This window comes from Littorina saxatilis, linkage group LG16 (genome assembly GCF_037325665.1).
Source record: "Littorina saxatilis isolate snail1 linkage group LG16, US_GU_Lsax_2.0, whole genome shotgun sequence".
Classification (NCBI taxonomy): domain Eukaryota; kingdom Metazoa; phylum Mollusca; class Gastropoda; order Littorinimorpha; family Littorinidae; genus Littorina; species Littorina saxatilis.
The window spans coordinates 49,284,855-49,302,354 of record NC_090260.1 but is presented as its reverse complement, the minus strand read 5'-3'; the positions used below and the strand labels follow the sequence as shown (position 1 = coordinate 49,302,354).

The 17,500-nt window shown below is 42.3% G+C and overlaps 1 protein-coding gene and 1 long non-coding RNA gene across 2 annotated transcripts in view; both read left to right on the top strand.

Annotated features, from left to right (window-relative positions):
- LOC138950131 (uncharacterized) overlaps nt 1-17,500 on the top strand; it is a 100,899-nt gene that overhangs the window by 61,421 nt on the left and 21,978 nt on the right. The window lies entirely within an intron of this gene.
- LOC138951149 (uncharacterized) lies at nt 10,209-15,380 on the top strand. Its single transcript, XR_011451014.1, has 2 exons — nt 10,209-11,971; nt 12,769-15,380. It is a non-coding gene; the product is annotated as an uncharacterized lncRNA (long non-coding RNA).

Genomic DNA, 17,500 nt, shown 5'->3' with positions numbered 1-17,500 from the left:
TATTTGATGAATACATGTTTCAAAACTAACGTATAAATAAAACAGAGAGAAAGGGAGAGAAAGAAACGCCAAATGTCTCTTTTTAGCATTTTTACCTCTTGTTTTTCTTTTTTTTTTTTGAAATCAAAAAAAAGTTTTTGGGTCGGCGCCAAATCGATAGGGTCGGTCGGGTTACCCTAAACAGACAATTTTTTTTTTTTTGGCCTTATGTATTTAACATACACAGAAAGCCTCTGCAGGTAGTGTCAAGGTCAAAATAATGCTAATACCCTAACACAAGTCAGATCAAAATAAAGAATGTAAGTTAACTATAACTAATAATCTAAAGCAAACACACACACACACAACCACTACTGCTTGTCTCATCTAGGTGAATGGAGTCAGAGTTTAGCTTCTCTTCGTGAAGACCTGCAGGTTGGCCACGCACCCCCACCCCCCCCCCCCCCCCCCTCATCCGAACACCCCCCCCCCCCCCCCCCAAGTTATTGAGACATCACAGTGCGCTAAGAGATTTATAGATCAAATCGGTACAATGAACTTTTGAACGAAAAACACTAATAAGCATTTTTGAGATTTGCTCTATCCATCTCTTAGTGCACCGTGATAGTTTCAATAACGATGTTGTCAGTAACGCAAGAGATAACAAGAGGCGAAGCCTTCAAGGCTCCCGTAAGAAATCGACAAACAGTAACACAAACTCAATCACTCCGTCACACATACGCACACACAGTAGTCTAAGACAGTGCAAGAGTGGGAGACGCTAGATCTAGATCTGTCTGTCTGTAGCCTACTTACGGGGACACGACTGCCACTGAGATCGACACTGCCCTTTCGACAGCGCTTCCTCGCGCAGACATTGAAAACACGCCGTGCAGATCAACCTGTAGGAAATCTCCTTTGGTATCTTCTTTATCTATTTTTTCTGGAGCCACTACGAAACCGAACAATGTGAAATCGTCTTCCCCAAATCAGCGAATGCAGCTCGGTTAGAACTGAGAAGTGAATCTATACCACAATGCTTCACGCGATCTGACCTAACCTTGACCCCTGACCTGCAACAAAAGCACACAAGAGAGAGAGAGAGAAAGAAAGAGAGAGAGAGAGAGAGAGAGAGAGAGAGAGAGAGAGAGAGAGAGAGAGAGAGAGAGAGAGAGAGAGAGAGAGAGCGCGTAAATAAATAGATAAGAAACACAAAGTGCCGTTCATAAACTCTTCTTATTCATTAATATACCAAATCTAAGGCATACAATTGTTGTTTTTATACAAGTGTTAAAAAGAATAGCAATTGGTTGGACATTTCATGTGTATTATCAGACTGAGAATGCTAAAAAAAAAAATAGTATAGGCCCTAATAATTATAACATTTAACATCTTCTATACCTAAAAGCGTCATGCTGTTCACCGTGAAATGGCGTTCAGGGGCAAATGGCCGTTTGAGACGGGTCCAGTCATCTAGCTGATCGGAATCGTTCATGCTCACTTCTAGTTCGACATACATTGTAAAACTAATATGTAACCAAGCAGTAACATTGTGAAAAGGAACAGGCAATCAAAACAAAAACAAACATCCACGGTAGACTCGAATATTTTCATGTTGTCTGTGATTATTTCAAGAACACCCCTCCTCTCCAGTACTCCTTCCACCATGATAGCACGATATCAATGACAAAAAGACATGTAGTATACACCAAGAGGCATATAATGACGAGTTCCAATAGACGAACTACTACACGAACCACTGAATGTATTCCTAAAGGACTTGAGAAATAATTATCCCAGCGAAGCTGGAGGTATCCCGTGAACGCTATACTGTAATCGATTTGAGAAATGTGCATACCGAATAATACATGATAAAGAAGGATTCTTTGTGCCCGAAAATGGGCCACAGTTGGAGATGGAAGTTCACCAAAAATTGGGACCATACTAACAAAAATACGGTGGGTAAAATTGGCGCCCCCATTTTTTGAGCAAACGCCACCCAAGGCCGCTTTGGACGGGTAGAAATTCCGTAGTTTCCAAGTCTATGGATAAAGCTCGCGTAAGAAGAATACGTCACGGTCGAAAGTCTTTGACGTCAATTAATGCATCATGACGTCATGCCTCCCTGTAGTCTTTCTCTCTCGCGCGGTGTGTGTGTTTGTGTTCATTTTGTGCACATGTGTTAGTGTTACTGTTTGTGTGTGTGTGTGTGTGTGTGTGTGTGTGTGTGTGTGTGTGTGTGTGTGTGTGTGTGTGTGTGTTCATTTTGTGCACATGTGTTAGTGTTAGTGTGTGTGTGCGTGTGTGTGTGTGTGTGTGTGTGTGTGTGTGTGTGTGCGTGCTTGAGTCTGTACTCGTGTGTGTGTGTGTGTGTGTGTGTGTGTGTGTGTGTGTGTGTGTGTGTAAGAAAGACTGAGAGAGAGGGAGAAAGAGTGTGTGTGTGTGTGTGAATGTGTGTGTGCATGAGTTTGTGTGTATGTTTGTGTGTGTATGAGTGTGTATATGTGTTTGTTTGTAAAGGTGTGTGTGTCCGTCTGTCTATGTGCGTATTTGTTTGTTTGGGCCGTAATTATCAGGGCGGTGCTGCTTTGAGATATAACATGCGCCACAGACAAGGCAGAAGTCACAGCACAGGCTTCATGTCTCACCCAGTCACAATATTCTGACACCGGACCAACCAGTCCTAGCATGCACGAACCCCATAATGCCAGACGCCAGGCGGAGCAGCCACTAGATTGCCAATTGTAAAGTCTTAGGTATGACCCGGCCTGGGTTCTAACCCACGACCTCCCGATCACGGGGCGGACGCCTTACCACTAGGCGGGGATATAGCTCAGTTTGTAGCGCGCTGGATTTGTATTCAGTTGGCCGCTGTCAGCGTGAGTTCGATCCCAGGTTCGGCGGAAATTTATTTCAGAGTCAACTTTGTGTGCAGACTCTCTTCGGTGTCCGAACTCTCCCCCCGTGTACACTACATTGGGTGTGCACGTTAAAGATCCCACGATTGACAAAAGGGTCTTTCCTGGCAAAATTGCTTAGGCACAGTTAATAATTGTCTACCTATACCCGTGTGACTTGGAATAATAGGCTGTGAAAGGTAAATATGCGCCGAAATGGCTGCAATTACTGGCCGTATAAAATTTCATCTCACACGGCATCACTGCAGAGCTGTACCCACGGAATATGCGCGATATAAGCCTCATTGATTGATTGATTGATTGATTGATAGGCCAACCGTGTATGTGCGTATAAGTGTGTGTTTTGTATGTATGAGATTTGTGTGAGTCAATGTGTGTGTGTGTGTGTGTGTGTGTGTGTGTGTGTGTGTGTGTGTGTGTGTGTGTGTGTGTGTGTGTGTGAGTGTCTGTATAAGAGAGAAAGAGAGAGAGAGAGAGAGAGAGAGAGAGAGAGAGAGTGGGTGGGTGGGAGTGTGTTTGTGCGTGTGCGTAAGTGTACGTGTGTGTGTGTGTGTGTGTGTTTGTTTGTAAAGGTGTGTATGTCCGTCTGTCTATATGTGCGTATGGGGGTGTGTTTTGTGTGTATGAAGTGTGTGTGAGAGAGTGAGTGAGTGAGTGCGTGTGAGTGAGTGTGTATTTTTGTACGTGTGTAACTTGAGGTGTGTGTGTGCGTGTGTGTGTGTGTGTGTGTGTGTGTGTGTGTGTGTGTGTGTGTGTGTGTGTGTGTGTGTGTGTGTGTTTGAGAGAGAGAGAGAGAGAGAGAGAGAGAGAGAGAGAGAGAGAGAGAGAGGTTTGTCTTTCGCTGGGGTATGCAGTGCCTTGGCGTTGCACATCTACTTAATTGTTATCAGATGTTATGACTGTGAATCTGCACAATTCAACATTCATGGAAGCTCTCGCTAGCCTCGGGGATACATGGCACACCCAAAGAAGTCAAAAATGACCTTCATGCTTTCACATGTCTTCTGTGCGGCAAACATCGTTTCACCAGTGTCAATGACGTCCGGTATCAGTAGCTCAAAGAGAGATGTGGTGGTGAGCTTTTGAGTGAGACGTAAAACCGAGGTCCCTTCGTGTACACTACATTGGGGTGTGCACGTTAAAGATCCCACGATTGACAAAAGGGTCTTTCCTGGCAAAATTTTATAGGCATAGCTAAACATTTCCACCAAATACCCGTGTGACTTGGAATAAAGGCCGTGAAAGGTGAATGCTCGCCCTAATAGGCTTGAGGTTTGCTGGCCGATGTGAATGCGTGATATATTGTGTAAACAAAAGTCCATCTCACACGGCAGAAATTAATATGTAAAGCGCTTAGAGAAAACGTCACGTCAAGCGCTATATAAATCTCCCCATATAAATGCAGGCCGCAACGTTGACTTGTCAACCATGCCTCCGTGCAGACATGACAGTCAAACCATCTGATAACAATATTTCTCAAGTCCTTTAGGAAGACATTCAGTGGTTCGTTACTTTGTGAGAACATGAGGTGGTCCATATTAGATACCGGTCCATATTAGATACCGGTCCATATTAGATACCGGTCCATATTAGGGGCCCTCTCCCTATTTTTACAGGTTCCAGAACCTGAGGAAATCATGCCTATGGCAGGTTGAGCACACACGTGGTCAGAGGAAGAAAACATGTTACATTGTTAGATCGTCACCATCTTACTTGGCACTGTCAATCAAGGATAAGGGCGGTCCATGCGTCACCAATGCATACAGTACCACCAATAAGGCTTTTAAAAAAAAAGAGCTGAATTCTTAAACAAAGTCAAGAAGAATGTTGAATTTGGGAAGAAATCTTACGTAGAATCATATACAGAAAGAACAACTGCAGTAAAAATCCCTGTCAGCAGTATTACCCTGTGTCAGCAGTATTAACCTGTGTCAGTAGTATTACCCTGTGTCAGTAGTATTACCCTGTGTCAGTAGTATTACCCTGTGTCAGTAGCATTACCCTGTGTCAGTAGTATTACCCTGTGTCAGTAGTATTACCCTGTGTCAGTAGTATTACCCTGTGTCAGTAGTATTAACATGTGTCAGTAGTATTCCCCTGTGTCAGTAGTATTACCCTGTGTCAGTAGTATTACCCTGTGTCAGTAGTATTACTCTGTGTCAGTAGTATTACCCTGTGTCAGTAGTATTACCCTGTGTCAGCAGTATTACTCTGTGTCAGTAGTATTACCCTGTGTCAGTAGCATTACCCTGTCTCAGTAGTATTACCCTGTGTCAGCAGTATTACCCTGTGTCAGTAGTATTACCCTGTATCAGTAGTATTACCCTGTGTCAGTGGTATTACCCTGTGTCAGCTCTCTTGTCGTACACTTAGACGTCGCAATTGAATTTCATTACTCAGAAAGGATTTGCAGCATTTATCTGTTGATTCCCATCTCTCTCCTTCTTTCATTTTGTTCTCCTCTCTCTTTATCTCTTATCAGTGTAATCCCTCGTTAGGGCGAGGGCCTGTCGTGAATAAGCAACCACTTTGTACGTTTTCCACTACAATCGCAAATAAACACAAGAGGCGAAGCCATCAAGGCTCACGTAAGAAATCGACAAACAGTAACACACACACACACACACACACACACACACACACACACACACACACACACACAGACACACACACACACACACAGAAAGAGCATAGGTGAAACTGTGCAAGAAAGCGAGACACTAGATCTAGATCTGTCTGTCTGCATGTAGCCTACTTACAGGGACACGACTGCCAACTAGTCTCGGCCCGCTCAAACTAATAATGACCGAGACTTTCAGTACTTCCTTCGCGTGACGTCTAACCCTCTTACGTCATAATGTGACGTCAATGTAATGTGACGTCTTCAAATGTTAGAGTTTCTACCACAGACATACACACGCACGCACGCACATACGCACGCACGCACAGACAGACAAAGTTACGATCGCATAGGCTACACTTACGTGAGCCAAAAATGGTTATTGACATTGGCACTTCCCGCCCCTTTCCCACTTTGTATCTCTCTCCTCCCCCAACCCCCTATCCCTCTCTCACTCCCTCCATCTCTCTTTCTCTGTCTCTTTCCCTCAATCTTATTTTATCTCGCTAACCCCCTCTCTCTTTCCCTGTCTCTGTCTCTTTCCCTCAATCTTATTTTCTCTCGCTCACCCCCTCTCTCTTTCTCTCTCTCTGTCTCTTTCCCTCAATCTTGTTTTATCTCGCTAACCCCCTCTCTCTTTCTCTGTCTCTGTCTCTTTCCCTCAATCTTGTTTTCTGTCACTTCCTTCCTCTCTCTTTCTCTGTGTCTCTCTCTCAATCCCGATTTCGCTCACTCCCTCCCTCTCTCTTTCTCTGTCTCTGTCTCTGAATCTCGATTTCGCTCACTCCCTCCCTCTCTCTTTCTCTTTGTCTGTCTCTGTCTCTCAATCTCGTTTTCTGTCACTTCCTTCCTCTCTCTTTCTCGGTCTCTCTCTCTCTCTCTCTCTCTCTCTCTCTCTCTCTCTCTCTCTCTCTCTCTCTCTCTCTCTCTCTCTCTCTCTCTCTCTCTCTCTCTCTCTCTCTCAATCTCGTTTTCTGTCACTTCCTTCCTCTCTTTTTCTCTGTCTCTCTCTCTCAATCTCGCTGTCTCCCTCCCTCTCTCTTTCCCTGTCTCTGTCTCTTTCCCTCAATCTCGTTTTCTGTCACTTCTTCTCTCTTTCTCTGTCTCTCTCTCTGACCTCTCTCTCAATCTCGATTTCGCTCACTCCCTCCCTCTCTCTTTCTCTCTCATGAATAATGCCTTTAAACCCCTTCAATCGACCGAGTGCATGGTGGCTTGGTCGCGTTGATCTAATTCTATCTATGGAAAGTTATATGCGTTTTTAGATTGTCGACATCTCTGCCCAGTTCACCCAAGGGCTTGACCTGGAGTCAAGCACTGGCAAAAAGCAACATGAAGCAAATCTCCTTTAAAGTTGACCCGTCGATGAAGTTTACGCGTGTCGTGAATTTACAGGTGAACGTCAGGTTATACGAACCTTTGTCCTTTCGTAATAAAGTTCAGAGATTACCCCTCTCTCTGTCTCTCTCTCTGTCTCTGTCTCTCTCTTTGTCTCTCTCTCTCTCGCTCTCTCTCTCTCTTTCCGTCTCTCTCTCTCTCTCTCTTTCTCTGTCTCTGTCTCTCTCTCTCTCTCTCTCTCTCTCTCTCTCTCTCTCTCTCTCTCTCTCTCTCTCTCTCTCTCTCTCTCTCTCTCTCTCTCTCTCTCTCTCTCTCTCTCTCTCTCTCTCTCTCTCTACGAAATGGTTTTCAAGAGCAAGGAGGTATAGTTCAGTCAGGGTCAACGACAATCGTTTCACCTTTCAGTGAAGTCACCGCCCACTTTTGAATTCTGCGACGTGTAAGGCTGAGGATGCATACACGTTCACCACCTGACAGGTGCGCAAGTTCCGCTGCGAGTGTAATAAAGCACGTCACAGGTAGGGTGTCTCGGGGGAGATTTCCAGTCTGAGCTCTCAAATGTAAGTATTGTTTCTGCTCGCCTTTTTACATTTAGTCAAGTTATGGGGGTTTGAATGTATTGTGGCAGGAGATAATAGCCTACTGCACGCAGAGGAGTTGCTGTGTTATTTAAAATTATTTTTGAATATAAACTTCATAATGTTGTGAGAGATCCAGAGGGGCGATATATTTTGATTGATATAGAAATGTTGAATAAACGATTTACTGTGGGGAGTGTATACCGAGCAACGAAAGACCCGTGTGTTGAAACAGTCGCAGCATCAAAATAATCAAAAAGAGGTATGTCAAACATGCTTTCAGTAAACTTTTGTCGTTTGATAATTCTAACTCTATAATTCATCGAGATTTTGTCAATCAAACATTGCAGAATTTGTTCGCGTTTCTTTTGTTGCTCGGTATATATGGCCGAAGCAGTCGTGACCACCCAGAGTGTTTTGAAAACCAGATGGATATTGTTTCATTTGATAATGACTGTGAGTCTGTGTTGTGTTTGGAGGGGACTGGAACATTGCAATTGATCCTAAGATTGATTCTAATCATCATTCAAAAGTGTATAGAATGAGAAGTAGGAACAAGATGTTAGAAATGATGGAACAGTAGAATCTTGTATCTATTTATAGAAGACTGCACACAGGTTAAAGAAAATATACCTGGCAAAGATTTAATGATGTACAAATACGTAGACTGGATTATGTCTCAACATCTGAACAATTGGGATTAATTGTTAATGGTGTTGATATTATGCCCAGTTATAATTCGGATCATTCACCTGTGTCTTTATGTCTCAACATCTGAACAATTGGGATTAATTGTTAATGGTGTTGATATTATGCCCAGTTATAATTCGGATCATTCACCTGTGTCTTTATGTCTCAACATCTGAACAATTGGGATTAATTGTTAATGGTGTTGATATCATGCCCAGTTATAATTCGTATCATTCACCTGTGTCTTTATGTCTCAACATCTGAACAATTGGGATTAATTGTTAATGGTGTTGATATCATGCCCAGTTATAATTCGTATCATTCACCTGTGTCTTTATGTTTCAATACTGACATTGTAAAAAGACACCGACCACTATAGAAGTTTAATAATTCACTTTTAAAAGATATAACATTTGTTGGATCAGGTAAGCAAGTAAACGAATTTGAGTGCAGTATGCACCATTCATTATAGATCATTTAAGTCTAATTGGCTCACGTAAGTGTAGCCTATGCGATGATAAACTTTGTCTGTCTGTGCGTGCGTGCGTATGTATGTATGTATGTGTGTATGTCTGTGGTAGAAACTTTAACATTTTTGGCTAAACACCGAAATACTCATTTCACCTGGTTAATTTTCAAGCACCATCTTCAAATTATTGAAGCAATGGTCAACATTGTGTCGGCATGTGTGTAGTTAAAGCGTGTATCCAAAGAAACCGGGTGGTGGGGGGTTTTGAAGGGGTACAAGCAGTTGACTGATTTGTGTCCTGTTTGGTATGTAGACCAGGTTAGGGGGTCAAGATCAGGTCAGGGGTCGCGCGAGGGATTGTGGTAGCCTACACAGATTCACTCAGTCTCACCTCTGCATTCGCCGAATCGGGGAACAAGATTTCACCGGGTTCGGTTTCTAAGCTCCAGAAAAATAGACTAAAGAAGATACCAAAGTGAGATTTCCTACAGTTTGATCTGCACAGCGGTTTTTTTCCAATCATCTGCGCGAGGCGCGAGGAAGAGCTGTTGAAAGCGGAGTATCGACGGCCGGCTGGCAGTCCCGGTAAGTACAGACAGATCTAGTGTTTTCCACTTGTGTCACCGGTATTTTATATTTTGTTTTATCAGTTTCAGCAGACACGGATGACACAGTGCTAGTAAAATTAGTAGATCTAAAATGCCTGTAATGATTGGATGTCTTCAAGTTGTTCTTGGCCCGTTAGATTTATGTGAATTTCAAGATCGGCAGCAGAGCCCCTGAACTGCCGTGTCGGTCTGAATAATTACCCCATGACCGTGCGTGCCCGGCGATCGCTCCCAACCACAATCGACAGCGCCCGACCTCAAAACAAAGCATTTACACGTAATATTTGTGGTGTTAGTATCTCCAAAATATTTTCTCACGTTTGACCAGTTTTTAAGTCAGAAAAGTGATCGATAAGGGTGTTATGGTGTATTTTGAACTGACAACAACAAAATATCATTACGTTATGATTAGTCAAACCGGCACGGTTTTCTGGAATTGTGGGATAGCGTGCCTTTTACATCATATGGCTGCGGCGTACTAGACGAGTTCTGTTTCGCTCTTCGATTTTTGTGAGTACACGGTATTTAGCATGTCAACCACTTGAAAAGTGTGTGTGTCTGGGGGGGGGGGGGGGGAGGATTCTCAGTTAACTTCAGTGTCAGTGGAGTTCATTTAGTGGAGTTCCTGTGTTTTTTTCTAGATACAGAAGGGTGAAACCCGGCCTGTAGCCGTCACGGTAGGAACATTTGAGGGCGCCAAACGCGTGCCTGCCGCCGAATTGCCTTAGGGTTAAGAATTTACTGAATTTCCCCTTCTAAAATTGCGGCTCGACAGGAAAATATTGTGATCCGTTCGAAGGCTCACAAAATTGAAACAGCGGTGCCGATCTGAGACTAGCCCGGCTACTATAGTCGCCAGCTGCTCGGCGGGGGAACCAGGGCCTAGCATTGTGCACCGTTCGGTGCACTGTTTACGACGAAATGACATCTCCAGTATTAACCTTACGCGAAACTCGATTTGGTGTACGAAATGCAAAAACCTATATTCCCAAACTGTATAAGCTTACCCCAAAACAGCCCCAGCTCTCGCTTTGTGCGCCGTTTCTCAATCGGTTTGACAGCTTGCTTGAGCAAGCACTTCCTGGGTCTGTCATCGCACGAGCATCCTCTGTGTGGGTGTTTTGTGGCTCTAGCAAGTGAAGGACATGATTTGTGCTAAAGACATGCCCAGTGTGTACAGTTTTTAACAACTTCAAGACAAGGAGTGGCATTGCTGACATTGAGTGATACTGTGTTTGTTCGGCACCCTGTTTGTTTGAAGAAGGTAGGCATTTTTAGTTTTAGGCAAAAAAACTGAATACTGGTACATGTTACTGTACTTACATTTACAACTAGTTTTGGGCTAGTTTTAGATGCAAAATCACAAAACCTCTTCAAATTCCAGGGGTGTTGCCACAGACCCCTACCTTTGTAGTTTGTAAGCTGAACTCTCGTTTTCTAATGCTAGGCCCTGAGTCGGTGAACAGAATAAGGTGGTGAGGGTCAATGATTATGTGGTTGAGATTGCACTTTTTTGCTGTTTCAGATAGAACTATGCTTTATTTATTTAATACTTACACATTAACATGTGAAACTTCGAGGTCGGATTGACGTGTCAATCCACAATGATGACTGAGTCAAAATCATCTAAACATACATGTGTTACAACTTACACTTGATTTTATTGATACCTACTATTGATCCGAAGCGTCGTTTCTTGTACAGAAAGGCCACATTGTCAAACTTGAAACTGATTATTTGCAGAACCCCCGCTTATAAATAATACATTTTGTGCATGGATGATGTGTGTGTGAGTGAGTTTGTGTGTGACGTGGTTTGAGCGTGTGTGCCCCTAAACTGTGTCGGTCTGACTAATTACCGCATGACCGTGCGTGCCCGGCGATCGCTCCCAACCACAATCGACCGCGCCCGACCTCAAAACAAAGCATTTACACGTAATATTTGTCGTGTTAGTATCTCCAAAATATTTTCTCACGTTTGACCAGTTTATAAGTCAGAAAAGTGATTGATTTTGGTATATTTTCCGTCTGTTCTGAGTGTGATCGATTTTATTGATACCTACTATTGATCCGAAGCGTCGTTTCTTGTAAAGAAAGGCCACATTGTCAAACTTGAAACTGATTATTTGCAGAACCCCCGCTTATAAATAATACATTGTGTGCATGGATGATGTGTGTGTGAGTGAGTTTGTGTGTGACGTGGTTTGAGCGTGTGTGTGTGTGGGGTGTCTGTGTGTTTGTGTGAGAGAAAGGGGCGATTTGTCCTTCGTGGGGGGGGGGGGGGGGGATATGCCTTGGCATTGCACTTCTACTTAATTATCAAGTTAATAAATTAACTGTTAGTACATGCATTGGTCAGATAAGACTTTGTTTCCATACTTTTGGGTTAGGACGGTTTGTAGTGCTTGGCAATGTAGTTTATGCAGCCCTGAAAGTCAAAATCAATTTGCACTAGTTGGCTAGTGGTTCTGAAAATGAACTAGCGTGACTGCAAACTGAATGTTTTTATATTGCTTCACGCAACTTCAGTGCATCATTGCATTGTCAGTTTATGCTTAACCATTGTTTCTTTTGAACATCAGATTGAATGCGATTTCAGACAAAAAGACAGTCATCTCCTGCGCTCAGACAAACCTGACCAAGTTTAAAGTACAATTACATTTTTATTTTCAGCGCATCATCATCCTCTTCGATTTCTGCCACCTGGACAATCATGAGCCTGACAGTTTGGTCTTCAGCATATTTTTGGATTTCTGCACGAGCAACATCTTTGTGAGTACCTACCTATATACTATTACTAATATTCTAACTTTTCAGACTTTATTAGTGTATTGCAGATGTTTGTGGGGTGTAACAGTAGTAACACACAACATGCCTGGATGAGCTTATAGTTCATTGTGCTTGATGTACTTTCATCATAACACTCAAATGAATGTTCATGTCATTGCAAGTGACTAACTGTACAGATCCCACAGGACACAAAAGGAGCGTCGAAATAGCTTTGCTGTATGCTGAGTGTGTGATTTGGAAATAAAATATGTTGATACATTTTGCTTCATGTTGTTGCTTCATCAGTGGTCTGTTTAGTAATTGTAATTTTAGGCTAGTGAGTATTATAACTGTCAATTTCGCATAAGTTTAAGGTGTTTGCTTTGTTTTTAAAATTGATTAATTGAATATCATAGTCAAGTTGTCTCCAGGTATTGTCAAGTGGTATAATTGTACTATGACAATACATTTGAACAATAAAGTCATGTCACTTATGTGAGGTAAGTAACTGCCCCCAGAAACTGATACCGTGTTGTGGTGGGGTGGCTTGCGTGCTTCCATAATCCATCAAGCTAAGTCAGCTAATGTGCAGGGTGCCTGGTAGGGACTCCCATACTGAACAGTCGGTGGTGTCTGACCATCAAACTAAGTCAGTTGGCGCGTTTTGCACATTTTCAGGGTTTCCCATGCTGAACAGTTTGAATGGCTAGAAGCCTGACAAAACTCAGTTTCAAGATTAAAGAAGAAGAACTTGAAAACAATTTTATCAGCTATATATGCATGTCTGCTATTGGTTACAGATCTGAGGATATGACGACATGGTGGCGAGTGATGACAGCAAGCACAGAGCAGGGGTGGAATAAATTGCAGGACACTCGACACCCCCACCCACCCCTCATGACCCGCTGCTTATCAGTGCCATGCAAGCCTGCGTGGTTCAGAAGTACAACTACAAGTAGCTGGGCATAATCCTGGACTGACAACACAACTGAAGTGGTAACAACAGCAGCTGCTACAGAAATGTCTTCATTTTCTCCTGGAGCTGAGGCTCCATCCTTGTGGACATTGCCATTCTCTGGTTTCCAAACATGTCGGATAGTGTACTCTCAAACAAAATTGGTGACATTTCTGAATCATTTAGAGAGGACTGTGGTATGCTGCATGAAGTGTTGTGCTATCATTGACCCTAACACTGTGCGAGAGGAAAACGATGATGAAATTCAAGGCTATTCCGTGTAATCTTTCATATTCTTCCCTGCATGTGGAGCTGGTAGCCCACAGGACAAGTGACACATCAGAGAGACTTCTGGGTGTGAAGGCTTGGATCATGGACAAATCACCCCATGGATAACATGATCTTCTTTCCTTTCCCCACTATATGTATCATGTTTTCAAATCAATATCTGTATTGTCATTCTGTTGTCAAAAATTAGAAGTTTGAATCACTTAAATCAGTTCATCTTATTTTGTAAGTTAAGGTGATACGTCCTTGGGCACTGCCAAGGGGAGGTAATTCTTAACTTAGCGGTTTTTCAGTTGGCAACTCCTCTCAAAATGTATTCAACATTGCCTGTGATCATGATCCAGGGCTAAAGATGGTGTGCAATTTACCAGGCACTGTCTAGGGGAGATAATTCACCAGTTCACGGTTTGTCAGTTGCCAACGTCCTTCAAAATTTAATCAAAATATTATTTTCAGTGCTGGCAAATCATTCATTATTCTGGTAGACCCAACCCATTCAAATTCAGGTTGTTCCCAGACACAGAAAAGAAAAGGTCAGTTAGACCTGGATTCAAAAGTGAGTTGAACCCACCTTGTAATATCTCCCAAAAATGGAAAAAATGAGGTCTTAGAAGGAGGGAGTCTTAAACTGGGGGTAACTTTACAGAGGTTATGAACAGAAAGTCAGAAAACAGATTATTAAAAGGGAGGGAGTCTTAAAAGGGGTGTTCCACTGTATGTGTACGTGATAGAAAACAGACCAAGGCCTAGGAACTACACATCACTAAAACACTGCAATGTATCATGTGTGGAAGAGTCTTTAGAAAAAGATAAAATGAGTGTGATTCTTGTGTAATGATTCCCATATTTGACTTTTTTATGACTTTTCAAGAATGAACCATCATTTTAAAGGCACATTTCTTATAAAAAATGTTTGGCTCACCGTCTCACTTTCAGACATGACAAAGCTTTGTTTTGTAAAAGTGACTTTTAGCTTTGGCAAGCAGTCAGCATTTTGAATGTTGGCCTGTGACAAATTCAACGCATGTTCTTACCAAATACAGCGTGCTAGATTTGACTGAGATTGTGAGATGTTTTCACAAGGAGAAATGTGACTTTACTTGAACACTGGGGTGGTGGAGATTGCACAATGTCATGGTATTCTGTGATAATACTTACACGGAGTGGTAACTGTACTACTACAAGTCATGGTACAGTAGAACTCCCTTTTTAAGACCCCCCCAAGACCTTGTTTTCTCAGACTTTCTGTTCATATCCTGTGTAAAATTACCCCCATTTTTTTACTTGCTTCATTTTAAGAGGGGTGTCTTAGAAGGGGGGTTCCACTGTATTGGACATTTTGTCTCAGCTTCCTCTTAAAAGGCCACTGCATTGGAACCGCCCCTTTTTTAAGACCACCTGATTTGGACTTCTTCACAATCCCGTGTCATCTCAGAATTTTTTTTCGTATCTTCTGACTTGTTCTGTAAATTAACCCCCATTTTGTGGACACCCCCCCCCCCCCCTTCAATTTTTCAAAAGGGGAATCCACTGTTTTTACTTCAAGGTGCTGTTTTCACATGAATGTGTGTGTGTGTGTGTGTGGTTGAGCAAATGCTTATGGTAAGTTACTGTTACTGTACATTGCATGGTACCTGCAATGTGAGGCCCCTCTGACGAATGGACACTCCCCATGAAACGACAATTTCTGTAGTCCCTTTGATCTTGACAAACATTTACCTGTTGTAAAAGTAAAAGGCCACTTGCAATTTAGGGCTAGTTCAGGTGTCATTTCATCACAGGTACCTCGTGCTGTATTATCTGCGCCGTTGTGTGATCATTATTGTATGTTTGTTTTGTGTTTCTTTTTGTATGTAAAATATGTTCTTGCCAGTGTTACCGCAGGCCCCACTAGAGTGCTTTCTTTTTTTACACCCCCGGTATAGGGGTGTGTATAGGATTCGCTCCATGTGTTTGTTTGTTTGTTTGTGTTCGCATATAGATCTCAAGAATGAACGGACCGATCGTCACTAAACTTGGTGAACAGGTTCTATACATAGCACAAAAACTCTTCTGATAAAAACCAGACAAATTGACTTTGTGCATGAAGTCATTGTGTCTAGTCTGCGTATTTTAAAATGTTTCCTGAAGTTGACAGAGGTAATTGAATAAATTCTGAAACTGAAAGTGTGCATAAGTGTGCTGTAATATATGTGATGCGAGTATGTAGTGTGAGTGTGTGTGTTAAGATTTATTCCTATGCATTACTTGTACATGTATTGCATGAGAATTCCAAAGTTAAAAAATCTCATCTTCATGTGTGTGTGTGTGTGTGTACAACATATAGTTTCACATACGTGAGCCTTGAAGGCTTTGCCTCTTGTTTTAATTAAGAAGTTATAGCGATTGTTATTGGCATATGCAATTGGGATGTATACTTATGTACTCTCTCTCTCTCTCTCTCTCTCTTTCTCTTTCGCTTACTCTCTCTCTCTCTCTCTCTCTCTCTCTCTCTCTCTCTCTCGCGCTCTCTCTCTCTCTCTCTCTGTCTCTGTCTCTCTCTCGCTCTCTCTCTCTCTCTGTCTCTCTCTCTCTCTCTCTCTCTCGCTCTCTCTCTCTCTCTCTCTCTCTCTCTCTCTCTCTCGCTCTCTCTCTCTCTCTCTCTCTCTCTCTCTCTGTCTCTCTATGTCTCTCTCTCTCTCTCTCTCTCTCTGTCTCTCTCTCTCTCTCTCTCTCTCTCTCGCTCTCTCTCTCTCTCTCTCTCTCTCTCTCTCTCTCTCTCTCTGTCTCTCTCTCTCTCTCTCTCTCTCTCCCTCTCTCTCTCTCTCTCTCTCTCTCTCTCTCTCTCCCTCTCTCTCTCTCTCTCTCTCTCTCTCTCGCTCTCTCTCTCTCTCTCTCTCTCTCTCTCTCTCTCTCTCTCTCTCTCTCTCTCTCTCTCTCTCTCTCTCTCTCTCTCTCTCTCTCTCTCCCTCTGCCTTCCTCTATCTCGTTCCCTTTTATTTTCTTTGTTCATTCTATTGTCGTGTCCTGTCTCCATTATGCCTTTGCTTTTTGCCAAATATGCATATGTATGTGTGTCCTTCCTTTTACTGTCTTCTTTATTATCATTATGCAACGTTAATTACGTTATTAATAGATTTGGTTTATTGAGACAAATTGTTCAGCCGTTACCGCCTTATATGTTGTACTGTCATGCAGGAACACCACTATAAGCTTCTAGCTTGTTGCTGTTTCTGCGAACTTTGAAAACATGTCATGATTGTAACCTTTGTTGAAATAAACTTATGTTTAAACCAGGTAAGCAAGTAAGATTAGACTTGAAAATACAATGCTCTACCTGTTTATGACAGAAATAATATACATTTGATTGAGGATGAAGATTTGATGTTGATGACTAATGATCAATTTTTTTTCAAATGATTTTGCTGGAGATAAGGGGTAAATGTATTTCCTACGACTCACATAAAAAAAGAGAAAGTTATAGGAGAGAAATCCTTGCTGAGATTGTATGTTTGGAAAATCAGGTGAATGAAAGTCATGTACAGTTGTTAGAGTACAAGAAGCCAGATTTGTGTGAAGTGCGGCAGAAACGAGTTGATGGTATTATTGTGAGATCACGTGCCAGGTGGATTTGTGTGAGGTGCGGCAGAAGCGAGTTGATGGTATTATTGTGAGATCACGTGCCAGGTGGATTTGTGTGAAGTGCGGCAGAAGCGAGTTGATGGTATTATTGTGAGATCACGTGCCAGGTGGATTTGTGACGGTAAGAAGAATACCAAATATGTTTGTAACCTTGAAAAAAGGAATTATGTGCAGAAAGCAATGTGTTTTGTACAGACTGAGAAAGGGGATGTTATACATGGTAGTGACCTTATACTTATGTAATGAGGTCAAGTGTTTTATGAAGAATTTTATTCCACAAGAGATACACATTTGGTAAATAAATCGATTGATGAAAAAAACTTAGAACACCCAGTACTTTCAATGATAGCTACATACATACGTGCACACCATAGCATCATTCACACGATCAGAACATATTATTTATAGACAAGCAAAATGCAATACAAACAAAAGAAACAACATCTACTTACAGTTCACTCCTCAATGAAGAACTAAACACACACGAAGTTACGGCGGGACTGTTCAACACATTACCGGTCTGAATCACACACCTCGCTGATGGTAAATCAGCTATTAAACCACAGGTCAAAGATGATACTAACAATCCAGCCCAGTAGTTTTTATCATTTTAACAAGTTGCAAAGAGTGGGAAAGACATTGAAGCAACAGCCTGTATGACTCGTCCC